A 17,747-nucleotide genomic window follows, 5' to 3' on the forward strand; every position below is an offset into this window, starting at 1 on the left:
GTCCGAAAGATGATTTCCCATTACCTCACATTGATGTATTGGTTGATAATACGGCTCAATCCTCGGTATTCTCTTTCATGGACGGTTTCTCAGGCTACAATCAGATCAAGATGGCGCCAGAGGACATGGAAAAGACGACATTCATTACACCTTGGGGCACGTTCTGCTACAAGGTAATGCCATTTGGGTTGAAGAATGCCGGTGCTACCTATCAGAGGGTAATGACGACTCTCTTTCATGACATGATGCACAACGAAATCGAAGTGTACGTGGATGATATGATTGCGAAGTCGCAGACGGAAGAGGAGCACCTGGTAAATTTGCAGAAGTTGTTTGACAGACTGGTCAAATTCAAGCTGAGGCTGAATCCGAACAAGTGTACGTTTGGGGTGAGATCCGGGAAGCTCTTAGGCTTCATTGTCAGTGAGAAAGGGATTGAGGTTGATCCAGCTAAAGTCAAAGCTATTCAAGAGATGCCTGAACCAAAGACGGAAAAGCAAGTCCGTGGGTTTTTAGGGAGGTTGAACTACATTGCAAGGTTCATATCTCATCTAACTGCCACATGTGAACCAATTTTCAAACTACTCAGAAAGAATCAGGCGATCAAATGGAATGATGACTGTCAGAAGGCATTTGACAAAATCAAGGAGTACTTACAGAAACCTCCAATCCTGATACCTCCAGTTCCTGGGAGACCACTGATCATGTACCTATCAGTTACCGAGACTTCGATGGGGTGTGTATTGGGTCAGCATGACGAGTCTGGTCGAAAAGAGCATGCCATATACTACCTGAGCAAAAAGTTTACCGACTGTGAAACAAGATATTCACTGCTCGAGAAAACTTGCTGTGCTTTGGCCTGGGCTGCTCGCCGACTAAGGCAGTATATGTTGAACCATACTACTCTGTTGATTTCTAGGATGGATCCTGTGAAATACATCTTTGAGAAGCCAGCTCTCACCGGACGTGTTGCCCGTTGGCAGATGATCTTAACCGAGTATGACATTCAGTACACGTCACGGAAGGCTATCAAAGGTAGTATTTTGTCCGACTATCTCGCTGAGCAACCGATCGACGACTATCAGCCTATGATGTTCGAATTCCCTGATGAAGACATCATGTACTTGAAGATGAAAGACTGTGAAGAGCCGCTTGTCGAGGAAGGACCGGATCCTGATGACAAGTGGACACTGATGTTTGATGGGGCTGTGAATATGAACGGTAATGGTGTTGGGGCAGTACTGATCAATCCCAAAGGTGCTCATATACCTTTCTCTGCCAGATTGACGTTCGACGTCACCAACAATGAAGCTGAGTATGAGGCTTGTATCATGGGGATAGAAGAAGCCATTGATTTGAGGATCAAAACACTTAATATATTTGGAGATTCAGCTCTAGTGATCAATCAGGTCAATGGAGATTGGAATACAAACCAGCCACATCTGATTCCGTATAGAGACTACACCAGAAGAATACTGACGTTCTTCAAGAAGGTGAAGTTGTATCACGTCCCCCGAGACGAAAATCAGATGGCTGATGCTTTGGCTACTTTATCTTCCATGATAAAGGTTCATTGGTGGAATCATGTGCCACATGTTGCTGTGAATCGACTCGAGAGGCCTGCATATGTGTTCGCAGCCGAGTCTGTTAATGCTATTGATGATAAGCCGTGGTACTTTGACATCAAGAATTTCCTCAAGACTCAAGAGTATCCTGAGGGTGCGTCGAAGAATGATAAGAAGACCCTGAGAAGGCTAGCTGGAAGCTTTTATCTAAATCAGGATGATGTGTTGTACAAGAGGAACTTTGACATGGTCTTGCTCAGATGCGTGGATAGACACGAAGCAGACATGTTAATGCAAGAAATGCACGAGGGTTCGTTTGGTACCCATGCTGGTGGTCATGCAATGTCGAAGAAATTGCTGAGAGCCGGATATTATTGGATGACTATGGAATCCGATTGCTTCAAATATGCTCGGAAATGCCATAAGTGTCAAATCTATGCTGATAAGGTGCATGTACCACCAAGCCCGTTGAATGTCATGAACTCACCTTGGCCGTTCGCCATGTGGGGCATCGACATGATTGGAAGGATTGAACCAACTGCTTCGAATGGACATCGCTTCATCTTAGTTGCGATTGATTACTTCACCAAATGGGTGGGAGCAGCTTCCTATGCCAACGTCACCAAACAAGTGGTTGCCCGGTTCATCAAGAAAGAAATCATCTGTCGTTATGGAGTTCCCGAGAGAATCATCACTGACAATGGTTCGAATCTCAACAACAAGATGATGAAAGACCTGTGCAAAGATTTCAAGATTGAACATCACAACTCTTCTCCTTACAGACCGAAGATGAATGGTGCTGTAGAGGCAGCTAACAAGAACATCAAGAAGATTGTGCAGAAGATGGTCGTTACGTACAAAGATTGGCATGAGATGTTGCCTTTTGCTTTGCATGGATACCGTACCTCAGTACGTACGTCGACCGGGGCAACCCCGTACTCCCTTGTGTATGGTATGGAAGCAGTCCTACCTGTTGAAGTGGAGATCCCTTCTCTGAGGGTATTATTGGATGTCAAGCTGGACGAAGCCGAGTGGATTCGAACGAGGTTTAACGAGTTAAGCCTTATCGAAGAAAGGCGGTTAGCAGCTGTGTGCCATGGGCAGTTGTATCAGAGAAGGATGAAGCGAGCCTTTGATCAGAAAGTGCGTCCTCGGACATTTCAAACTGGCGATCTAGTTTTGAAAAGGATCCTTCCTCCCGGTACAGATAACAGGGGCAAGTGGACTCCTAATTACGAAGGTCCATATGTTGTGAAGAAGGTCTTCTCCGGTGGAGCCTTGATGCTTACAACTATGGATGGTGAAGACTTCCCTTCCCCTGTCAACTCAGATGTAGTCAAAAAATACTTTGCATAAATTGACCCGCTGGACAAAAAGAACAAAATAGTCCAGGCAAAAATGGGCATCCCGGCGAACCAAAAAAAAACAGAAAGAAAAGGTTCGGGCAAAAGTTAGGGATAAAAAAAGAAAAAAAAAAACTGTACACCCGGTAAGTCGAAAACCCGCAAGGGCGGCTTAGGCAAAAATGGGTATCCCGGTGGATTGAAAACCCGAAAGGGCGGTCCAGCCAAAAGAGGGATTAAAGCGAAGACTACAGTCTGAGCTATCTGTACTTCATCATGCTTCGTCAGCTACCATCTCGACAGATGTGATCGGTCCAGTCAGTCTTCTCAGAAAGCAAGGAATTGGGAGGAAACTGATGATCTATGAGTTATAACAGAGTTGGGAAATAGTGGATGCCGTGTTCACATTGCCATTAGGATAGTTTATTTTCCTTTTGTGCGCAATTACCTCTTTCTAGGAATTTCTTCCCAATGTATTTGCCTCTTCGGGCACACTTTCAATCAATAAAAGTCGTTATTCAGATAAATTGCTCTTGTTTTTATTTTTACTGTTTTGTTTGCAAAAACGTCCGAATTTTTGATAAACATTGCATATAAAAACATGAAGGCTAAACAATGACGTGCAGAAAGATTAAAACATTTGAAAATCATTTTGAATGTTGAGGACACTTGAGCGTATCTTGTCCATGTACTCCCTGGGGCATCTGTTGTTCCGATTCGCAGATCGTCACCTGTGAATATTTTCCCCAGTAAGGTCGTCACCTGTGAGCATTCACTAGCAGTGCTTTTCCCCAGACAGAATCATTCTCCTAGCTATGTTTTGTTTGAGCCTTCCCCAGCGAAGCAATCATTTCTCCAGCAGAGTTCATCCCACCAGTGGATTGGACAGGTGTCCGTAGCAGGTCGATATCTGCATCCCCAGCTGAGTTGTTTCTGCTTATATGGTATGGGTCGTCTCCGGCAGAGTAACAGATATTCCCCGAAGCAGAGTTTATCGTATCTGAGGATTGTCTGAGCCTTATCCCTAGAGAGTTTTCTTAGTTTATCTTCCCCAGCGGAATAGTGATTTCCTCAGCAGAGCGGTTATTTCCCCAAGCGGAAGTTTTTGTGGATTCGTTGGACTCTCTCCAGCAGACTACCTGTATTTCTCCCTAGCAGAGTTGATTCATTTCTCCCCAACAGAGTTGCTTTTACTCCCCAGCGAGTTGCTTTATCTTCCCTCATTGGATTCGTACTGTTGGTTCCCCAGCAAGTTGCCTTGTTCCTCCCAGCGGAATTATCTTGAAGATCCCTCAGCACAGTCGTCCTGTATATCTCTCCCCGCAGAGTTCTCATCATACTACATTGCATATAGTGATCATTGCATCCTCAAATTGCGTAGCATTTCCATCCCATATGGAGCATTACGCCATAGAAAAATTCAAACATATGCATTCATGTGCTCGAAACCCCATCAAACTGTATCCCCCGACAGAGGCGGATTGTCTTGTTCAACATCAACACAGCAAATCAGCTACAGTTGCTTCGACAGCATTCAGAATTGTTTATCCCCACAGAGGTTTATTTCCTCACCCGATGGTGACAGAGGTTTATTTCCTCACCCGATGGTGACAGAGGTTTATTTCCTCACCCGATGATGACAGATAGTTTGTTTCTCCCCAGTGAGATCCTCCAGCAAGTGATCAGTCTTGCTTTGACATATCTCAGATATCGTTCTTGTGATACCAGTAAGTGTCATGTCAAACACCCGCGTGTGTTTCTTTTGGTGTCGGTAAACGCCATTGCTTCGGTGTCGGTAAACATCGAGTCTCACCCAGTCATCGGTAAATGTCTGGTCTTTTTTTGGTGTCGGTAAACGCCATTGTTTCGGTGTCGGTAAACATCGAGTCTCACCCAGTCATCGGTAAATGTCTGGTCATTTTTGGTGTCGGTAAACGCCATTGTTTCGGTGTCGGTAAACATCGTGTCTCACCCCAGTCATCGGTAAATGTCTGGTCATTTTTGGTGTCGGTAAACGCCATTGCTTCGGTGTCGGTAAACATCGAGTCTTTCCTTCAGTCATCGGTAAATGTCTGATAAATCCCCAGCTAGAAATCCCCAGTAGAGTCATTTGTAAATGTCCTATCTGGTTTCCGGTTGCAAATATTCGTTTCTCTCACCAATAAATTGCCCATCCCAGTCATCGGTAAATGTCTGATCATTCTTTTTGATGTCGGTAAACATCATCTTTCGATGTCGGTAAACATCGAGTCTCATCCCAGTCATCGGTAAATGTCTGGTTATTCTTTGTTCTCTTGTTAATAAATCAAAATCCCCAGAAGTCGTCGGTAAACGTCTTGTCTGGTATCACCACAAAGATTTTGTTCCTCCCCAAGCGGAGATGCCATCGGTAAATGGCCCAGTTTTCTTCGATATCGGTAAATATCGAATTCCCAGTTGCAGCAGCCATCGGTAAATGGTCTTGCTAAGTTGACATCGGTAAATGTCAAGATGCTCTGAAGCCACCATCGGTAAATGGTCTTGCTTCGTCTCTTACATCAAGTTGTTTCCCAGCAGCCATCGGTAAATGGTCTGGCTGAAGTTGATATCGGTAAATATCAAGTTCTAACCATCGGTAAATGGTTTGGTTTTTCAGAAGTTTGTTTTCCCCAGCCACCATCGGTAAATGGTCGTGCTGAAGTTGATATCGGTAAATATCAAGTTTCCAGTCTCCAACCATCGGTAAATGGTTTTCGCTTTTCTGAAGCTGTCATGCAGTTTGTCATCGGTAAATGACGTGGTTCTTCTTATATCATATCCAGTCGGTGCAAATTTCTACGGTTCTTTTGTATTCAATCCCTGTTTACCCTGAAAGTCTGACAGCCACTGCTATCATCCGTTCGGGTTCCCAGCTGATTGAATAGGGGCAGCTGTAGCACCTCAAATTTGCACCTATCATTGTACATATCATATCATATTAAGTCATAGCATATCATGATCCATTGCATAGCATTTGCATTGTCCTCAGTTGCCTCAAGTGCAAGCCAGCAAGAATTAGGTCAAACTGATCAGGAGGTCAGTCCATCAATCAAGCAAAGTTGTTTCTCACAGAGCAAAAGCCCTAGGGTTTGTCCATCAAGTTCACATGACTTGGAGGTCTATTTGAAGTGTTTAAGTCAAGGGTTGAAGGCTCAGAGGTCAGCAGTCAATGCACAGGCAGGCAGGAAACCCTAAACAGTCAACAATCAGTCAAAGCAGTGGATGGTGGCCATTCTTGTGGAATTTGGGCACCATGGTCAATAATCAAGAGCTCATATATCTTGGGACATCATTTGAAGTCAAGTTCTCAAGGAATTAGGGTTTGGAATTCATCAGAAATGCTCCAGTCATCCAAAACCCTAGAAAAGTCAAACTTGGTCAACAGTTGATTTAATCAGTGATTTGATGGATAGAATTGATTTGAAGAAGTTCATTAATGCTTGTATAAGCCTCATATATCATGGCAAACCTCATCATGGAAGAAAATCAAGTCAATCAGAAAATTTTCCAGAAATAGAAAGTGGACCTGTAATTTCAACTGCCAAAAATGGAAACTTCTTGATCCTCAACTTACATCATGATACAAGCTTCAAATGAATTTTTGCCCAACATGAAAGTTGAAGATCTTGTCTTCCCATTTTCAAAAAGTCCAAGAACTCTCAAATCCCATGTGTGGTTGTCAAGATATGATCAAATCATTTTCACCAATTTTGAACTTCACAGAGCCATATCTCTCAAACCACAAGGCCAAATTTGGTGGGGTTTTTTCCTACAAACCACATTTTTCATCCTCTTTCCAAAAATATAAATTTCATTCACCAAAACCTTGCCAATCAAAATGGCATTTTTGGACCTTTTGCATTTAAAATCAAAGTTTGACTCACAGTTGACTTTTTGATTTATGGACTTTTTCTCATTTTTGCCAATTGGAAAATGTTTTAAATCACATTTGTGACTTGTCTCAAGCCTTAAATCATCATCATACCACCATTATGCTATCACTTTGGACCAAAATGCAAACCTTGAAAATTAGGCAATTGGTGTCATAAAAAGCAAAGCAAGTACAGCATTCTAGTACAGAATGAAAACAGCATTTTGAATGGTCCTTCTGCAGCATTTCATAAGCCCACTCGACCAAGCTTTACACCCTCCATTTCACTTGTGCACATAATTAGCAATTGGCCATTTGCTTCATTTACACTAAACCAGTTTAGCACTCACTTAAGGGATGCTAAACAGACCCTTATAAGGACATTCTCTACTGAATCCAACCCTAGTTTTCACAGCCACACAACCAGAAAACCTCTTATTCTCTCATCCTACACTTTGGCCAAAAGAGAATTTCTCAGCAAACCCTTAAAACAATCGAGCAAGCTTGTGATCCTTCCTCATCTGGACATTAGTTGAGAGCCTTTTGCAACCTCAAAATCTTGCTGGAAACCCCATTTCGTGCTCTGGTTTTTCTCAAGGAACAGTCATGGCAGAACTTGATTCCACCTATTACAAGAGATGCTGAGCTAGTCTTTCTTCATTATTCACCATTGGAAGCATAAATCCTCATCTGCTCGAGCTTATCTTGGCCAAATAGCAACTGTATCTCAGATTTCTTCAAGAATAAGTACACTTTAGTTGCTTTAGTTGCTTGCTTTGCTTTTTAGCAATTGCTTTGAGGTATAAACATTTCTTCTTCATGTAGTCTGGAGACCCGGTCTGTTATTTGACCGGGCAAACTGTCTGAAGTCCTCCTTAAGAGGCAATGCCTGTGTGTGTTTAAATTTGTCCTAAGCAGGAAAAGTCCTCATTTGAGGCAATCGGTGGAAGGTAGGGATAAGTAGCCTATCCCCCACTATTCAGTGGGTCCTCTCTTTGCTCCCATTACATGGTTGAAGCATTGAGATAAATACCCAAGATCTAATCGAGTCAATAATGGGGAGAGAGTTCCATCTTTCTGAACTCCCCCACTTTCTATTATTTGATGCTCTCCCTGATTAGGGATAGAAGCAATGAGGCACACCCCTCATCTCCTATTCATCTGCTTCACCTTAGCCTCTCAATGGCAAGGTTAAGAGCAACACTTACCCTATCCCAGTTGGCCCTAGTGCCTAACCTTTTGCTTGAGCCTCTTGTATGCATATAGAGTGTGCTTCTTGTGATTATGATTGCCTGTTTGCTTTGCCTCTTTAGGTTAACTTAGACTTGCCCTTGTGCAAGGTAGGTTGCGCGTGACTTGCTTCCTGTGCAAGTCAAGTCTGTGTGGCTTGCTTCCTATGTGAGCCATACTTAGAGTTGTTTAGCCGAACTACGGCAACTCTGATTCTCATGTTCAGATGAGATACGTAGGCACGAGATGCGATGTCTTGCCGGGTTTGACTAACAACTAACAGCTAATCCTTGCTTGTTTTCGCCCTCGTTGCGATCCTTTCTCTCGCCCTCGTTGCGATCGAGCCTTTTCCTTTCTCTCGCCCTCGTTGCGATCGAGCCTTTTCCTTTCTCTCGCCCTCGTTGCGATCGAGACTTCCCCTTTCTCTTGCCCTAGTTGCAATCGAGACCCTTGCTTCCTGTGCAAGCCGTGCTTAGGATAGGTTGGCCCGTGTGCCATTTAGCTAGAAACCTTAACTTAGGGTTGATCTTTGCACGACAACATCTAGGCTCGAGTCGTAGTCTCCCTAGAGTTGTGTCTCCCTCTGTTATCTGGTTAGGCTAGATCCTTGTCCCTGCGTAGGGGAACTACATCGCCCTGATCTTCACACCAGATGAAGTATGTAGGCAGGAGATTGAGCTGATCTCTCCGGGCGCCTTTTCTTTTCTTTTGTGTGTGCTTGACAGTTATAGGCTCGAGTCCCCGACTCCCTATTAACCTGTTGTGTTGTGGTGTGCTTGGAAGCCGATGTAAGTCCATCGGGTGGCATTTGGGTTCCAATGTGTGTGCGTTTTCCGGTTCGGATGCTGATGTAAGTCCAACGATTGGCAGTCGGGCTCCACGTTTGTCTTTGTCTTGTTTTGTTTGTGTGCGTGTCAGCCGAGCTACGAATGCTCTGATTCTTCTCTCGTCCGAGAAGATACGTATGCATAGGATGCGATATCCTAGCGAGCATGTGTCGTTTCCCCAGTCCGAACTACTTCGACTCTGATGTCTATTGCCTGATAGACTAAGTAGGCCCAGGATGCGACATCCTGCCGAGTCAGTTTCAGTCAGTTTCTTTTGTCTCTTTTCAGCCAGTGTGTGTGTGTTTGAGCAGTGTTTTAGCAACCAATTTTCCTTCCTTTTGTGCGTGGATCCCGTAGAGTACTACGGATGCGTAGGGTGCCTAACACCTTCCCTTCGCATAACCGACTCCCGAACCCATCCTCTTTGGTCGCGAGACCATGTTCTTTCCTAGGTTTACTCTGAGCGTTTCCTTTCCCTCTTTTGGGATAAATAACGCACGGTGGCGGCTCTGTTGCTTCTTTCTTTTCCCGCCGGTTTTTCGCGCGATGCGACAAAACCCAACCTCTCAAGGTTCTCCACATACCCAATCATCTTGAGCACATGGGGACCTACAGGGGATCCCTCAGCTAACTTGCCTTGAAAAAGGGCTTTTGAAACTTCAAACCTTTCATGCCTTGCTTGCTCTTGATAGAGAATCTTCAGGTGTTCGATCATATCGAATGCTGCCATGTTCTCATGTTGCTTTTGTAACTCTGAGTTCATGGTAGCTAGCATGAGACAAGCAGTTCCATTGGCATCATCGACATGCTTCTTACAAGCATCTCTTTCTGCCTTAGGTGCAGAACTAGGAGGTTCCTCTTCAGGAACGGGTTTCTCCAAGACATACAACTTTCTATCATGTTTGAGGACAATCCTCAGATTTCGGTGCCAATCCAGAAAATTTGTCCCAGACAATTTTTCCTTGTCAAGGATTGATCGCAAAATGTTGTTAGAGGTGTTTGTTGTCATGGTAATCTACATGAAAGTAATGAAAATATAAGTATCAATAACATATTTAATTAGGCCTTTAATTAAATATGCTCCCACTATTTTACTCAAAACAAATGACCCTCACCATTTGATTCGGAAAATCCCGTTGGAAGATTTTCTAGTGGGTCGAGATCCATATTTCACTTTGTTTTAAGTCGGCGTAGGCGGATTACACAAAACTAGGTTACTTAGGTAGGAACTCCTTCCAATTGTATCTAATACAACTCTCGAATATTTTAGTTGGGTGAATAACTCCTTATTCCAATCCATCACATAGATCATTTCCAACTCTTGCTTCTAAACATATATAATCTTATTATAATTTGTTTAGTTAAGTTTGACCCATTGTTTTAGCAATTAGATATTACAATTATCCCATCGCACCTTACTAATATAGAACATGCACCTCGCGTAGGCGAACAGGGGTCAAGGGGGCAGCGCCCCTTGCGGGGTTGTAGGGGCAGTGCCCCGTGCCAAAATTTTTAATGAATAATATATTTGGAATCAACGTCGTTTTTCGCATCAACATTTGATATTCTAAGGCACAACTCTTGCGCAGTCACAACCCTAATTGCAAAACTCTTTGACAACACAACCCTTGTGCCGTCATTAACCCTAACGCACCAATTTCAGACCGTCAAACACATCTCGATTGTTGATTCAGTATGATTGATCAACACGTCATTGCTTCACCATACTAATGTCGGATCAAGAAGCAAACGACCATTGATCGCTCAAAGGAAAACAACCATTAAGTCTTTGAATGAACGAAACAGAAACAGTATATCATATATACCGTATTTTGCATCAGGATTACTTATATCATATATATAACTTGATCGATCTCAATTGCATAACCTATGGACCATCGATGTATCGCTGCTTCACCATACTAATGTCGGATTCTGAAGCACAGTCAACATCAATCATCCAAATCGTACACACATGATGCCAAATTTAATTACTCGTTTATTCTTTAATTCATTCTGTCTTTTAATCGTATTAATACAGAAAATACAGAAAATAAATAGCTATCAGATGCATGGCTTCGTAAGTGGCTCTGATACCACTGAAGGAGAAGGGCGATCCAAAGCACAGCGGAATTTAAAATTTCTCCTTTAGTGATCCTTACGAATGAGCATGATCAGTGATAGAATTGTTACCTCTTGTGGTGATTGTAATCTTTGATGCAGATTTACGGAGCGTTCACGAACGTTGAATGATGACAACGCCTCTACTCAGTCCACACGAACGGATTCCTTCAATCTCAGTGCTAGCTGATACGAATGAAGGCTTTGAGTGAGAAAGAGAGAGAAATAAAATTGCAACTGCACAAATGCTTCTACACAAGGGTTCTACTTATAGAACCACTTGTGTGGGCTGCAAGCTAAAAAGCCCACTCAAGTGTATGTGGCCCATATCTTATAATATGCCAAAATCACTTCAGCGCGTGGTACCTTACCATATTTCGTATTCTACTTAAGTACACCGTACCTTATGATGTTCTACAATTCACTTAAGGGAACCGTACATTACAATATTCCTTAGTTACTTTATCTCTCATCCATCCGTCCTTTTGTATGTGACCCTGTAGGTTTTCGCGGCATTGGCAATTATATTAAATCACGTATTTAACATAATAAACAGTGAGCGATATCTAGCAACACATCACTGCTACCCAAGACACGAAAATGTCATGTGATCTGACAAATCCTTTTGTGATAATACTTATATGTACAATTACCCTTTTGCCCTTATGTCTATATTGAACACAAGGCATAGACCGTGTCATCCTTGTCCAGTTTAATATTGGGCCTATAGACATTTATCCTGTTACGCAGGATGGGCAAATTCCATATAGGTCACTCATGTCCCTTAGCATGCTTTGTGGAGTACCCATCAACTGTCTTTATGGTCATCCAATTATGGACACTGTTTGATCAACAATTAGGCACTCGACTCTACATCTAGGGTCCATAGTGGTTTCAGGTCGAAGGGTGGTATACACCATTATCACCATGAGAATAACTTATGACACTTTGCATAACATTCTATATAGTATTCTCATAGCGGGTCAATCTAGTATAAATATTACTCTTAATATTCATACATATGTTTAAGACTTGATAACTCCTTATCCATGATCCATGAGATGTGATCATCAGTCTATATACATAATAGTCTTAATGCTTTAATATTATCCCACTTCACAATAAAGCTTGACTATGGATACTTTAAGAATAATGTCCTTATGTTTAATGTGATCTCATGATTAAGTCACACTTGATACATTAAATGGACTATCTATTCTAGGGACTTTATTAGACAAACGTAATAAAGAAAAAACCTTTTATTATTAATAAATAATTTGATACAAGTACCAAAAGTATTGGCTTCTAGGGCTTACACCAACACATCCGGACCCTCAGACGGCTCAGAATGATAAGTGGTATCCTCTACGTGAGGCAAAGTGTGCACAACGGGAGGTGGCACAGACATGACCGGGCTAGATGCCGGCATGGAAGCAAAGGTAGGCGCAAAGCCTTTTGGCACAAAGTTGGGCGGCATTCCCCACGGGAATCCGGTAGGCAGGTTGGGAGCGAAGTGGGCGGTGGCAGCAGGCACGATAGAGGTAACCACTTCTGAAGTAACTGTCCTCGCGGGAGGAGTTGCAGGCATTGGAGAAGCTTGGCTTTGAGCAACAAGAACTGACTCCATTATGGCAATCAGCCGGGCGATCTCGTGTTTCAAATCTCGATTCTCTTGCTCTAGATGCTCCATAATTTTCGGATGATTGGCTCTGGTATTGTACCGGTGAGTCGGCTTGGCTAAAGCACAGAAGAAACACCAATCAGACACCTGGCAAAAAACCTGGTTATGAAAATGATGTCTGAAATGCAATGCTTGATTATCTTTATTTCCAAGGAACTTACTATATCATTTGCAAATATATATAATATTTAAATGGAATTTGCAATAATTTGATATGACCAAAAATCTCTTTTTATTTATATAAATTGGAAGGATTACATTGAGTACATTTTCAGAAACCAAAAATAAAAAGATACAAGAGAAAAGGAGACTAGTCATCCTAAGGATCCCTAACAACAATGTCGGAAGATCTGGTTGAAGGCGTGTACTTTCTTCGAATGCGATGGATCTCGGTCTCAAAAGAAGCCTTCATCTGAGTCTTCTCGAGGACAAACTGGTCAACAATCTTCTTCCAAGCAATGGAAGGCTGAGGCATGCTAGAAGATGAAATCTCTAGCTCTCTCTGTCTCTTCGTCACTCGGTCTTCAAGTAGCTAAATCAGTGCATCTTTGTCCTTAGACTCTAACTGCAACTCTTCATGCTTCTTGCTCAAAGCATGGAAACACTCTTCCCACATATCCCTCTCTTGCTTTATCTTGACGAGTGCGTCTTCCAACTCCTCTACATCTTGGTTAGGGAGAGTTAATGGCTCAACCACAACCATAGACATAGGTCTTTCACAAGGATAAGCTTCCAAAGCTACACAATTGCACGGACCAAGCTCGGATCTTCCTTTCCTATGCACATTATGCCAAACATGCACAATCTTCTGCTTCAAATGTTAGGGATCTTTACCCTCTTGATAGAAAAGACCTTATAACAATATGTTATTAGGTTTGTCTCTCAAGGGGAACCCAAGTTGACGACGAGCCAAAGCAGAGTTGTAGTTAATTCCTCCTTGTTTACCAATGAGAGGCACATTAGAGAATTCACCACAACTATCAATAATCTCCAAACTGCTTAAGGACGGATCATACCAAACTATATCATCATTAGTGAGAGACATAAGTCTCTGAGACCACCTTAGACATTTTTTGTTCTCCACAAAAGCAGGCGTCTGAGGCAAGTGTGAAATAAACCACTTGTATAGAAGAGGAATACAACAGACAATCATTCCACCACCCTTAGAATTCCTTAGATGCAAAGATAAATACATATCACCCAACAAAGTAGGCACAGGGTTCCCAATCAAGAAAAGTCTAATGGTGTTAACATCAACAAAACCATCAATATTAGGGAACAAAGCTAATCCATAGATGAGCAACACAAAGATAGCTTCAAAAGCGTCCACACTACCAGCTTGAGAAAAAGTAGTAGCTTCCTTGATGAGGAAATCAGATGACAACCCAAATAATCCTCCTTTCTTCACCCAATGAGCCTTTATCTCAGACTTCTTCAAGTGAAGAGCTTCAGCAATAATACTAGATCGAGGAATCTCCTCCAATCCACTAAAATGCACTATACTAGAAACAGGTATCCCCAAAAGATGAGAATACTCCTCCAAGGTAGGCACAAGCTGAAAATCTGGGAAAGTGAAACAATGGTAGAGAGGATCATAGAACTGCACCAATACACTCAAAAGTCCTTCAACTACATCAGCAGACAAGATGGATAGAAGCTTCCCATGATGTTGTTTAAAGTCCAAGGGATCTAATACAAAAGATGCTAGCTTCCTTAACTCTTTCAAGTCGGGACATCTGAAATTGTACTTCTTAGTGTTCCTTCGTCCGTAATCCATGGTCTGAAAATATTTGCAAATGATACCTTAGTTCCTTGAAATTTTTGTGTGATGAATGTTATGATGCGCATGAATGCATGAATGCGACAATCACAAACAAGGGATCACACACAAGGCAAACAAAGGTCAAGGGATGAATCAAGTCATTGTCAAGATCAATCATCCATTTTGGTGGATTATGGTGTACACCTTATCAACACCCAAGTTCCATTGATATTGACAAGACTTGATTGGATCAACCAAGAATCAAGGGTTTGTTGCAAGTCACGAGCATGGAGTCTGGGTAAGAACCACCCCAAAGGAGTGAACTAAGGATAAAAATATGTAGATCATGTTCTAAAAAGTTCCCAGAGTCTTAATTCCATCTATCAGATATTACAGGTTAAGATGACTGACTCATCGACCCATAATATTCTCAAGAGAAACTCGTCTGAGTGTAGTATCGCATAACAACTGTTATCAAGTCTACACATGAACAGTTTCTGTACTACGTCCTAAATAGGCCAAGATGGGTTAAATGTTCTAAGGTCCTCAGCTTCTCGGACCCAATTAGAAATAGTAATGCCTAACCACAAATACTTGTGTGACATTTCCAAATCCAAAGGAGTCTCCACTAAGCAGATGGATCTCAAGCCAAATTGTTAAGGACTACTTCACACAAGTCGAACATGACTATACCATCCTCCTATCTTAATTGAACTCAAGTTCGGGTTAGAACTTATCTCACCAAGCACAACAAGCACATTATATCACACATACATATATACAAATATATTTACACAAAAAGTAAGCTAAACCCACTGGATACTACTCCCCAACAGAGTCGCCACTTAATTTCTGTAGCAGGAAATTCATGATCATCAAGCTATTGACAAGCTAGAGATCAACTAACAAGAGTCGCCACCGCGCTTTTATTGTTTCCAAGGGAAAAGGGAAAAGTACGAACAAAACCCAAATAGTAAGAAGTTTTCAAATAAAAATCAGAGATCACAGGTAAGGGGTTGGTTACACAGAAGGAAAGTGTTAGCATCCAAAGTGTCCTAGGTACTCCTAGGGAGCCTTTTTTGTGTGCATATGTATTTTGTACAAAGTGATGTTTACAAACAAATAGAATGGGGGGGATGAGAAAATAATTTATTAATTATATTTTTGTGTTTGACAAGACCTTTGGACTTGTGCCTACGTACCAACATAAAAATGAGGGATCAAAACCTCGTAGTTCATGCTACAAATTTCAAAATGGATGCATTGATTTTAACAAAATTTAAGTTTGAAAGGCACAAAGTCCTAAAATGGTTTGAATGAGTTAGTTATTTTTGGCTTTTTAAAAGTTTAAGTCAAGTATTTGTTAAGTTTGTTCACAAGTTTTATTTAAGAAGATAAGTTTGAAAATGCAATGGCATAAGGCCAAAGTTTCTATCTTTTGCAAAAGTGGTCAAAGTTTAGAACAAAAATAGTTCACAGAAAGAAGATTTTTGAAAATGGAGGGGGAGATTTTGAAATTAAAGAAATGGGGAGAAGATGAAGAGACTACCCTATGCATAAAATTTAAAAGTTTAGAGTTGAAAAGATCTGACCAAATGGGTAGCAATCCAATAGACAAAAATGTCAATAGAAACCCATAATTCCCTTGGACTTTTACAATCAAGCAACATACAAATGCACAATTATATTATCTTGAAGAGCAAAGGCATCAAATAAAGATGGCCTCCTCCAAGCTTATCCATTCCATGATCTTCTTCAAAAATAGCCCATGTAACAGATGAATTCCACAAGTCACAAGTTCAAAATAATAGCTTCACAATGATCATGTTGCAGATGAACTTAGAGAGATCTTGAATGATGTATCAGATGAAGTTCAAATTGTAAGAACTTGGTTCTTCACAAATTGGCATTGGCCAAGTCCTTTAGCTTAGGGAGGTTGCCTAGATTCTAAGTCCATCTGTCCAAGATCAAGCCAACAGTCCACTCAAAAGTTTTTTTATGTTTTTTTATGATTATTATGTACATTAATAGTCAAAGACCACACAAACAAAGTATATACAAACAAAACAATATCACACAATATGGTCCAAATGGACAAAGTGAAAATTGCATTAACATAAACAATTAGAATGATATGTACAATGGCAAATGAAATAAAGTGCAAAAAGTAAATGATATCAAAGTAAAAGCTTGAAATTAAAAGTCAATAGTTAGTAGGTTAGAAGTTAGTTTTGTTTTACTTTTGCTTTTTCAAGACATTCTTTGGAGAACACTCAACCCACTTATCACAAGCATGGATCCTTGAACCAAAACATCTTCGAAAGGAAGGAAAGAAGGCCAAGTTTCCACACAATATCATGAAAGAGGGGAGACTTACAATCTCACTAATGCTTATGCCTTTTGTGTCCAAAAATTTAGCGCTATGTTAAATAATCATAATTGGACTTATGTAGAAGTCACAACTATTTGAGGCCGGGCAATATAATTTTGGTGTTAATGCATGTTAGAGACATAGTATAATGAACTATGCTCATGAAACACACTGTAGCGGGAAATTCATGATCATTAAGCTATTGACAAGCTAAAGATCAATTAACAAGAGTCGCCACCGTGCTTTTATTGTTTCCAAGGGAAAAGGGAAAAGTACGAACAAAACCCAAATAGTAAGAAGTTTTCAAATAAAAACTAATAAAAATCAGAGATCACAAGTAAGGGGGTTGGTTACACAGAGGGAAGGTGTTAGCACCCAAAGTGTCCTAGGTACTCCTAGGGAGCCCTTTTTGTGTGCATATGTATTTTGTACAAAGTGATGTTTACAAACAAATAGAATGGGGGGATGAGAAAAGAATTGATTAATTATATTTTTGTGTTTGACAAGACCTTCGGTCTTATGCCTACGTGCCAACATAAAAAATGAGGGATCAAAACTTCGTAGTTCGTGCTAGAAATTTTAAAATGAGTGTGTTGGTTTTAATAAAATTTAGTTTGAAAGACACAAAGGTCTAAAAATGGCTTGAATGAGTTAGTTCTTTTTGGCTTTTCGAAGTTTTAAGTCAAGTATAGTTAAGTTTATTTACAAGTTTGATTTAAGAAAATAAGTTTGAAAAGGCAATGGCATAAGGCCAAAGTTTCTATCTCTTGGAAAAGTGGTCAAAGTTTAGAACAAAAGTAGTTCACACAAAGAAGTTTTGAAAATGGAGGGAGAGATTTGAAATTAAAGAAATGGGGAGAAGATGAAGAGACTAACCTATGCACGAAAATTTAAAAGTTTAAAGTTGAAAAGATCTGACCAAATGGGAGCAATCCAATAGACAAGTATGTCAATAGAA

Source organism: Lathyrus oleraceus, chromosome 6 (assembly GCF_024323335.1).
Source record: "Lathyrus oleraceus cultivar Zhongwan6 chromosome 6, CAAS_Psat_ZW6_1.0, whole genome shotgun sequence".
Classification (NCBI taxonomy): domain Eukaryota; kingdom Viridiplantae; phylum Streptophyta; class Magnoliopsida; order Fabales; family Fabaceae; genus Lathyrus; species Lathyrus oleraceus.